The sequence below is a fragment of the Alligator sinensis genome, unplaced genomic scaffold, assembly GCF_000455745.1.
Source record: "Alligator sinensis unplaced genomic scaffold, ASM45574v1 scaffold50_1, whole genome shotgun sequence".
NCBI classification, from domain to species: Eukaryota; Metazoa; Chordata; order Crocodylia; family Alligatoridae; genus Alligator; species Alligator sinensis.
Window position 1 is genome coordinate 338,827 of NW_005842059.1, and position 10,140 is coordinate 348,966.

Below are 10,140 nucleotides of genomic sequence, written 5' to 3' on the forward strand. Positions count from 1 at the left end.
CCAGTCAGCATTTACACTTTTGATCCTGATAGCCTGCTCCGTTTCTGCAGTGCTTGGCTAACCGCCGTCAAATAGCACTAGGTGGTGCCTCCCAGCGTGCTGCGAGTTGAGCAGAGGGTAACATCACTGCTCTGATTAACCTCTCCCCTGAATCCAGCAAGGGCCATGATTTTTGGATGATGCACTCAGAAATGTAGGACCATAGGAGGGACCTCAAAGGTGATCTAAGACAACCCCTGTTCCAGCCAGATGCCCACCCAGCCTCTGTTTGCAAGCCTCCAGTAAAGAGACTGAGTAACTTCTTTGGGCAGCTCCATTAACCTATTCTTACAGCTAGGAAGTTTCTTCTGAGATTTGACTTAATTCTTAGTTTAAACCCATTTTTTGTGTGTGTCCTGCCCTTTGTGGCAGAGGAGAACAACATTTCTTCATCATTATCTCAGCCTGGGCCAGCTGCTGCCACAGTGTAGATGTGGCCGTGTTCCCACAAACGGTCCAAGATTTCAGGTCTGACAATAATATCAACAATAATCTCTTCCCAAACCTCCACCATTAGGCTATCAACAGCTGATTTGTTGACACCAGGCTGATTAGCTGATCTGTAGCAATCAAAGGTAGCCAGCTGTACCCCACCCCCTCCTCCTCCAAATGGTCTTCTTCATCTGTGTGTCCTGGTGTGGTGGGTCAGGGCAAGCTTCTCCCACAGCTCCATGAAAGTCTCCTTCCTCACCTGGAAGTCCTGGAGCAGCTTCTGCTCTTCCAGCTCTGCAGGACAACGTGATTCCACCAGTGTTACTTTGTCCTTCATCTAAAGCAGCAGGTGTTTCAACCCCCTCGCTATCTCACTATCCAGAATGCATGCTTGCCTCTCCAAAACTCACCAGTACTTTCTCAGGGAAAGATGCCGATTTTCACATGCATGGGTGTTTCCAAGATTGGAGCCTTAGATTTATTCCTAGGCTATAAGGCCAGAAGAGACAGACCATCATCTAACACAGGCCATGGGAGTTCACCCAGTAATTCATGCCCCAAGCCAAACTGGGGGAAAATGCAAGATATGCATTTAAATGTTGTTGGACTTAGGTAAAATTTAGAGAGACGGGGCAGGTTCTGCATTTCCTGGGTCATAGTCTTTTCTTTGGGGAGGAAAAAAAGAAACTTTGTTCTGACTGTTTTTAGATTAAACATCTACCCATCAGAAATGTATAAAAATAATACCAAGTGACCAGCTTCAGGCATGTCTCTGGTTTGGTGTGGAGGTTCAAGGTGAAAGGCCCGTGCAAGAGCAGATGCATCCTGGAGATCATGTGACTAGGTACATGTTGTCTGCAGGTCATTGGCTTCTTTAGCCATGGGGTGGTGATCCAAAAAGGACTGCTGGGAAGAGATGAGGTCCACCTGATGAAGCAAGGTAAGAGCCTTTTGGTGCACAGGCTTCCCAACTTCCTGATATGCACTTTAAACTAGGCTCCACGGGGGACTGAGAAAAAAAGTTCATGGGTAAATAAAGAGCAAGCTGACCCAGAGCAAAAACAAGTACGAAGAGGCAATATGGGGTCTAAGAAGGGAATTAGCAGGTCAATCAGTTAGTCATCTACGATGTCTATATACTAATGTGAGAAGCCGGGGGAATAAGCAGAAAGAACTGATAGCCCTAGAAAAGGTCAGAAATCACTTAGCTACTGAACGTTTTCAAGTTTGCAGGCCAGATGAGATGCATCCTAGGGTACTCTAGAAATTGGCTGAGATAATTGCAGAGCCACTGGCTATTCTCTTCGGGCTCTGGCAGACATTGAAATAATGGCACAACAAGATCTGATCCTAACAAGTGTGTGTCCTGCCATGCCACACGTGCATGGCAGGACACACAATTTTTAGAATCAGGGACAGACAGATCACCATCACAAGTGCCGGCAGCCCAGCGTGGCCTGACAGGTGTGCTGGTTGCAAGGCTCCTGGCAGGGAGTGTCAAGCACATTGCCAGCATTGGGACTAGGGCAGCCCCAGGTGTGGCACATGCCGTATGTTCAATTTGATGTGCCATACAAATCAGCCACAAAAAGGGAGCATCTTTTTGATTGGTTTACCACATTATGATGGCAAAAATTGGCTGAACAAGGGGCATGTTGCCATTTATGGCATGATTGATTGTACCACCAATGTAACATCTAATGGGGGCCTTTGAGAACTCATGGAAGTTAGGTGAGATCCCAGATGACTGGAGAAGGACAAATATAACACCCATCTCTTTAAGAAAGGGAAGAAGGACTATCCAAGGAAGTGCAGATTGGTCACTCTGACCTTCATACCTGGAAAGGTTATGGAGGTGGTCCTCAAGGAACCTGTTTCTAAGCACCTGAAGGAGAACAAGATGATCAGGAGCAGCCAGCCTGGATTTGTCAAGAGCAAGTCATGCTTGACCATCCTGACTTCCTTCCAAGGTGATGAGAAATATGGACCAGTAGATGTGATATTCCTGGATTTTAGCAAGGCTTTTGACACTGTCTCCCACGACGTTCTGTTTTACAAGCTAAGGGAATACAGTCTAGGTGTAAGTACTGCAAGGTAGATACATAACTGACTGGACCATCCTGCTCAAAGAGCAGTCACTAATGGCTCAGTGTCTAGGTGGGAGGAGATACTGACTGGGATTCCCCAGGGGTCTGTCTTGGTTTGGTACTACTTAATAGCTTCATTAAGGATTTGGAGGATGGGATTTAGTGCACAGCTATAAAATTGGCAGCTGACACCAAATTGGATGGAGTTGCAGACACTCTTGAAGGATAGGGTTAAGATTCAGAACGTTCTTGATCAACTAGAAAAGTGGAGCAAAATTAATGAAAATAAATTCAGTAAGAACGTATGGAAAAAGCACATGTACAAATACAATTTGGGGAAGGCTTGCCTGGGCTACAGTACAGCAGAAAAGGCCCTGGTGGTTATGGAGGACCATAAACTGATTATGAACCCAAGAGTGTGCTTTTGTTGCAAAATAAAACACAATAAGACCCGACCACATACTGGGCTGTATTAACAAGCATCTCACTTACAAGTCAAAGGAAGTGATTCTTCCTTCCACTCTCTTTGGTCCTGGTAAGGCCTCATCTGGAGTACTGTGCTCATTTCGGAAACATCCTCCCACATGCAGGGGTGTGCATTTGCTGTGGCAAAAATAGCTTTGGCACAACTTTGTTCCGCTGGTTTTTGCCATTGTACGCATCCCTGCATGTGGGGGTTGGTGCAGGAAAAATTGTCCTGGGTAGGGTAGGGGAGGCTGGGGCTAGCATCTGTGCTGGTCCCCGCAGCCCTACCTGGATCCCGGGGGCCTCCCAAGGCAGCAGCCAGAACGTGCCTCTGGCTGGCCAGGCTGTTTCTGGAGGCGCACGCTGCTGCTGCATATGCCGCCCCACTTTTTTTTTTTCTCCTGCTTTTTTAACACCAGGATCTCATGGTGTCAATTTTTGGCACCACATTGCAAATCAGCAGTGCAGCGAACACTTACACGTGCACCGTGCATAGTTTGCAGCACCTCAAACAACTTCGAGGGACTGCAGACCTCACGTGCGCACTCGTCTGGACGCGCCCTTTTGGGCATCGCTCTTCAAGAAAGATGTAGACAAATTAAACAGCCTTCCACAAAAGAGAGAAACAAAAGTGATTAGAGGCCTAGGAATCATGGTTTTTGAGAAGAGCATCAAAGAACTGGAATTATTTAGTCTATAGTAGAGAAGATTGAGGGAGGATTTGATAATAGTCTTCAAATACCTGCAGGATGGTTATAAAGAGGATAGTGATAGACTGCTCTCTGTGGCTGCACGGACAAGCCAAGCAATAACAATTTTAAATTGCAATAGGGGCAATTTAAGCTAGATATTAGGTTAAGCATGGCGAAGGACCTTCCATAGAGAGGTTATGAAATCTTCACCTCTAAGGAAGCAGGCTAGATAGACACGTGTCTGCGATGGTTTAGAGTTTAGGCAGGGCTGATCCTGTTTTGCAAAGGGTGTTGGACTAGTTGACCTCCTGAGGCCCTTCCTGCCCTATTTTTTCTATGATTCTATGATTTGACAAGACCAGTATGGCAGGTAGAGACAAACTTGCATGTTTCCTGCATTACTAAGACCCAGCTTTCATTGCCAGTCATGTTTGGGAACACGGAAGGGGCTAAATCCTAAACAGTGGTCCTCGGAAAGAAATAAACCCAACCAAAGCAAAACGGTCACTTTGTTCTCTGGTGCTTCCTGCATAAGTAATAAAATCTAATAACTCAGTTGCTGTTAACACTTAAAGACCACTGCGTTTGCTAATGGACCCAGACAAATGAGAACAGCTTAATACAACAAAGAGACTGTTGGCTGCGTTAGTAGTTAGTACTCCTATAAACTATATTCTACAGTTTATAATAGCAGCACTTTATAAAAGAACTTTTTTTAAAAACATAAAGTATAATAAGGTTCATGTAATCTCCCAATTCAGGTTCAGGAAATACTTCCATATTTTTACTGAAAAAAATTGATACTGGGCCAAATCTTGCTCTCGGCTTTCACTTGTGTCAATCAAGGGTAGCGGCATTAACTAAAACAGAGTTTCATCCAATTTACATGCGTAAAAGGATTCGATCCTGTGCAGTTTAAGTTACTGGAAACTTTGCCTTTGGCTTCCGTGAGTTTTGAATTGATCCCATCATTATTATTATTAGAGAAGAACTTGATTGTGTTTTTCCAGACCACGAATCACTCCATGGTATATTTGGTTCAGTGTTGGTCATTATTAAGACATTCAACACCCACCCTTGTAGAAAGAACTGTAAGAGGGAAGTGTCATAAATAGACTAAAATGGAGAGGAACCAAACTGAGTTCCTGCTTTACTGAACTGTGCAGCTGCTTTTTATTTATTTTATTTTATTGGTATTTATTTAACTTCAGTTCCATTTACAAGAAATGTCAGTAGCATCGTTACAACAGTAGCCATGAAAGCCAAGACATTTAAATCACTTGCAGACTTGCTGGTGAATGTAACCAGTGTTGCGTATAGGTTCAAAATAGAGCTATTCACATATTGCCCTTAACATGCCAAGGGAGGATGCTACCAACCTATTTGAGAAGTACGGGGTCTGGGTGAAGGGAATAGCACGCATGTTGGTAGGATCAAGAGACAGATTTCTCAGATGCTGCATGAGTTCATTCTAATTTGTGCATAGCTTCTGTGTGAAAAAGGCCAGTTTAAACCATAAAGTTACAAGAAGACCAAGCCAAGTGGTCTGCCTTTGTTCTTGGAGCCGAAACACAAGTTTTCCAGGGAGAGCTACCAGGAAACAGAAACGGAAAAAAAAATAAAATTCTATGTAAGATCACAGGGGCTCCAAGGGGAAATGCACAACTAGTCTCACTGCTCTGGTTCCTTTGTTCTTGCATTTGCATGTATAGGAGCGCGTGCTAAGGTAGTTCTAAGAGGCAGCAAGCCAGAGCTTCTTTGCTGAGGGCTAGAAATGATTTTTTTTCTCTTAGGTACAGCCCCAAGGAAGGGCCGGGGCAAAGCCATGTAGTTTGAATGAGGGCATCAGAAAGTGTAATATCTCCCTGAATGCTCCTGCACACAATTAATCAAAGATATCAGATTTACCTAAAGAACCTTGTCTGCCTGTGTCTTTAGACCAACACGGCTACAACCTACACCCCTGCACACAAATGTACCTGCAACCACACTGTGCTGGCTTTTCCTCCTTAGACCTGAAGAAAAACGTCTTGCATTCAAAAGCCTGTCTAATTATCACATCTGTACAGTTGGTCCAATAAAAGATATCACCTGATGAAATCCTTGCTTCTTGTATAATTCCTGGACTATCACAGCTACATCAATCACTCTAACACTACCTGTGATTACTCTCTCTTACAGATGCTGCTCTGCTTCCTGGCATCTAGCATCTGACAAAGCATTTGCTGCTCACAAAAGCGCATGCAATGTCTGATTGATCCGATCTATAAAGTGCATCTACACCCTGCCTTCTGCCTGACTTCAGCCTGATATGGCTAACTACATCTCCTGGCATCTCATGGTGGAGAGTAGAGAGCATAAGCATTGCAGTTCTTCCCAGGCCCTACCTAAACTGCTCAGCAGGGCGGTATTACAGCAGCAGCCGCTAGATGAGGCTGTTACATGTAGCCTTACTGCTAAGCAAGTTTTTAGTTCAGGAAGAAATGATGGTTTTCTGTTGCCGTGTCTTTGTAGAAAGACGATCGGCGCTACCTGTTCCAGGCAGCTCACGATTAGCAAGAGCAGAGACGGCAGAGGTCTGTGCACTAGTCAGTGGTCCTGAGAAAGGACATCAGGAGCTTCTAGTTTCCCCATCCCATGACAGAACAAGGGACCAGTCCATACAACCCGGGAATGCTTTTGAAGCAGTGTGTGATGAGCCTGTGGATCTGAACTCCAGCAGCAGGAGGCATCAGTGGGTTTACTACATTGGCAATAAAAGTGTCCAGAAAGAGCAGAGTTAACGCTAACACCTATTTTGGACAGGAACTGAACCTTTGGCATTAGCCCGCCTGGAGCGGGTGGAGAGAGACCAACCTGAGCCAGCTGTGCGCAGAGATCTCCCCACATCTGCCTCCTTTGGGAAGGGGCCCCTTACACCTTCCTCCAAGGCTAGGTCCAGTTATAGACAGCATACCAATCTGCAGGGACCTGAGGTCCGATCCAGTCCGGCAATTCCTCTGGTGCTAAGACTTGCCCTGTCAGCCTGCTGAGAGATGGGCAGCGCTGACAGCTCAGAGACTTCTTCAGCAGCCCCATTCTCAGGCCAGGACTTGCAATACAGGCATGAAAAGTCCCAACCTATCAAACCTCTGATTTAGGCCCTGCCGGCAGAGCTATGGATTCCAGGAGAGGAAGAATGGAACAACTATTCAATGACTGAACCTGTCGCACCTGTTTTCCTATGGGGAGGGAAGAGGAGCTGAAGCTGAAAGGATCCTTCCCCCAGAGGCAGCAATGAAACTGAAGCTGGCAAAGGGATTGGGGAGCAAACTTCACGAGGAAAGAGCTTGGAGAGAAAGACCCTGGGGTTGGGAATGACCTGACTGGGACATGGCGCCACCGCCACTGTGTAGACGTGCGCCGTGGCTCTAGGAGGCCCTACGCCAGGGGCGAGGAATTATTTCGGGTGGAGGGCCGCTTACTGAGTTTGGCAAGCCATTGAGGGCTTCATGACAGCCAGGGGCAGATAAATATTCATTTTCTAAACTTTTTTAAGGACCGCGTGGGCCGGATAGAATGGCCTGGCGGGCTGCATCCAGCCCCCAGGCCGCATTTTGCCCACCCCTGCCCTAGGCCATGTCTTGTGCATGGGGAAGGGAGCAATGAAGGAGCTGCATGGAGGCAGGTGTGGGGATCAGCTGATGAGAGGGAGAAAAAGAGAGAGACCCAGGGGAGCTAACCAAGGAGAAGAACGAGAGGAAGGTGTTAGAAAGGCAGAGGAGTCAGGGAGGAGACTTGGGCAGAGAAAATGAAGATGAGGAGGAAAAGAAAAAGTGCCAAAAAGAGACAAGGGCTGGGAGGGGGGAAGAGAAGAGTGGACCTGAGAAATAACGGAGGAGAGAAGGAAAAAGCAAAACTGTGTAAGATTTCATTTTTGCCCAGCATTACACATCCACGCGGATGGGATGGCGTGCTCAGCGCGGAAATGTGGGGTCTGGTTCTTTGAAGGCAGACTGGAGACCAGCCAGGCAAGCCCTCCACCCGGATCCAAGCCCTGGGATAGGACCTTCGTGTTTATTGAATTACCCAGGCCTCTGAACCCATCGGAGATCTGTGTTTAGAGCAATAGCATATTTACCTTACTCTTCCCTGGCTATCCACTGAGTGTCCTCAGAGCAAAGCTCAGGCCTGGGTAATGCTTAAATCACCCAGGCCTTTGGTCGGTCACATTTTCTCCCGCTGCAAAGATCACAAAGTGATTCAACAGAAAACCCCCCCAGCTGCACAAAAGCAGCAGGGGAGGTGAGGACTTGCACATTCCCCACCCAATTCACTAAGGGAGTTGCAAATGTGAGAGCTTAATTAGGAGCATTTAAATTATGATTTTAAGTGCCTGCAGATTCCCCCCACCCCTGGGGAAAAAACAAACAAACCGAGCCCCCTGAAAGTCAAAGCCCTAGTTAATGATACACAGCTGATCACAAAGTGCAGGCAAGGCAAAATTTAAGTTACTTTTGCTATTGGAGTCTTATCTGCACTGTCTCTATTCCTCTTTTTCTGACTGAATATGTAGTTTTCACATTACTATTTCTGTTGTAAAGCACCAGAGAGTCCAGACACCTACTGAAATGCTACAGCTGGAAGCTCGCACTCTTGCAATCCCTGGTGTTGGGTTATTTTTTGCAAAAGGCAAGGATTTCTTAGGGTGATATCTTTTATGGGACCAACTAGGTAGTCGGGATAAAGCCAGGCAGGCTTTCCAGTGTAAGACGTTCTTTGTCAGGTTTTACGTTGGAAAGCTTGTCTGACCATCCCAACTACATAGCTGGTCCAATAAAAGACCAAGACTGAGAAATCCTTGCCTCTTGCATTATTTCTGGGCCATCAACGCTACAACATCACTCTACACAACTGTACTTTTTCGTCATGGAACTGCACAACAGATCACTTTCCTCCGATGAACTGCTCCTTAATCTTCCCTGAGGTTAAAATTAGGGATGTGACCGCGTGAAATGCATGGTGCCCGAAGGGAATGGAGTTGCCTTTACAATTGACTGCGCAGGGAAAAGCTTGGGCTGGTGGCAGCATTTGTCCCTGGGGGCTGTAGGAAGCTTTTAGCCGCTACTGGAAGGATCGGGCGTGAACAAAGCCGATCTCTTCACCCAGGGCTCAAGAGAGATGATCCCTACCGTGATGAGGACGAGGGTGATGTAGGCCTGCCAGCCTGCGGCTTTCCTCTCTCTCACCTGCCTAATGCTTTGCCTCCTGGCAAATCTATTTTGGCTGCGGCTTTCCCAGGCGATGGCGATCTACCCCGAGGACACGGCATGCTCTGCTTGCTGTCTGCTGTGACCCCTTCTCTCTCAGGGGACAGGGTGTAGCTGCCCCCCTCATAAATAGGGGTAAGAGTTGACAAAATGGTGAAAAGAAAGTCAACAGGGATTTCTTACTGACTCCCTCTTGCAAGACCACAACCAGGGGTCACGACATGACCTGAGTTTAAAATGAACAAGTGTCATTAAAATGTGGCCACCGGATTCGGTGGAAGCCACCAGCGTAGCCAGATTCAAGAAGGGACATGTTCTGGGAGGAAAGGTTCCCTTTGCCAGTGAGCCTGGCCGTGGGAGCCTCTGAATCAGAGCTTCCTCGACCCCTAAATGCTGGTGGCGGGAGGGAAAACCCCGCTTAGACCCAGTTCCCTCTCCCCTTCAGCACCCGCTCTGTGTCCATGGGACAGGCCTATTTGTCATCCTTCGGAGCGTGGGCCCACCGCTAACTTTTTAGACGAGAGGATACTGAAGAGGTGATAAACGAGTACTTGGGACAAATAATGAGAACAGGGGCAGAAGCGGAGGTCAGAGGGCCATGACAAGAGAAGCAGAGCCCCCTGTGCGACAGGGAGCTGGGCAAGACCCCTGGCAGCTCTCGACAACGTGCGGGAAGCCGGATTCACAAAGGGTTTGGGCACCTTCCCGGAGGAAAGGGGCACGGGACACTCCTGAGCCTGGGCGCGAGGGGCACAGGCACTGCACCAGCGTGTCCTCCCTCGACTTGCAATGCTGCCGGCTGCCAGGGGGAGAGGAACAGGGGAGAAAAACCCATTTGGATGTGGGGGCAGCTGGGTTTGGGCGCTTTCTCGGAGGAAAGGGGCACGGGACACTCCTGAGCCTGGGCGCGAGGGACGCAGGCACTGCACCAGCGTGTCCTCCCTCGACTTGCAAGGTTGCCAGGGGGAGAGGAACGGAAGAAAAACCCATTTGGATGTGGGGGCAGCTGGGTTTGGGCGCTTTCTCGGAGGAAAGGGGCAGGGGATGCTCCTGAGCCTGGGCGCGGGGGGCGCAGGCACTGCACCTGCGAGGAGGAAAACCCCTTGGGACGTGGGGGCAGGCCGCCTCGCAAGGGGATTCCCGGAGCACCGGGGCGCGGGACGGCAGCCGGCCGAG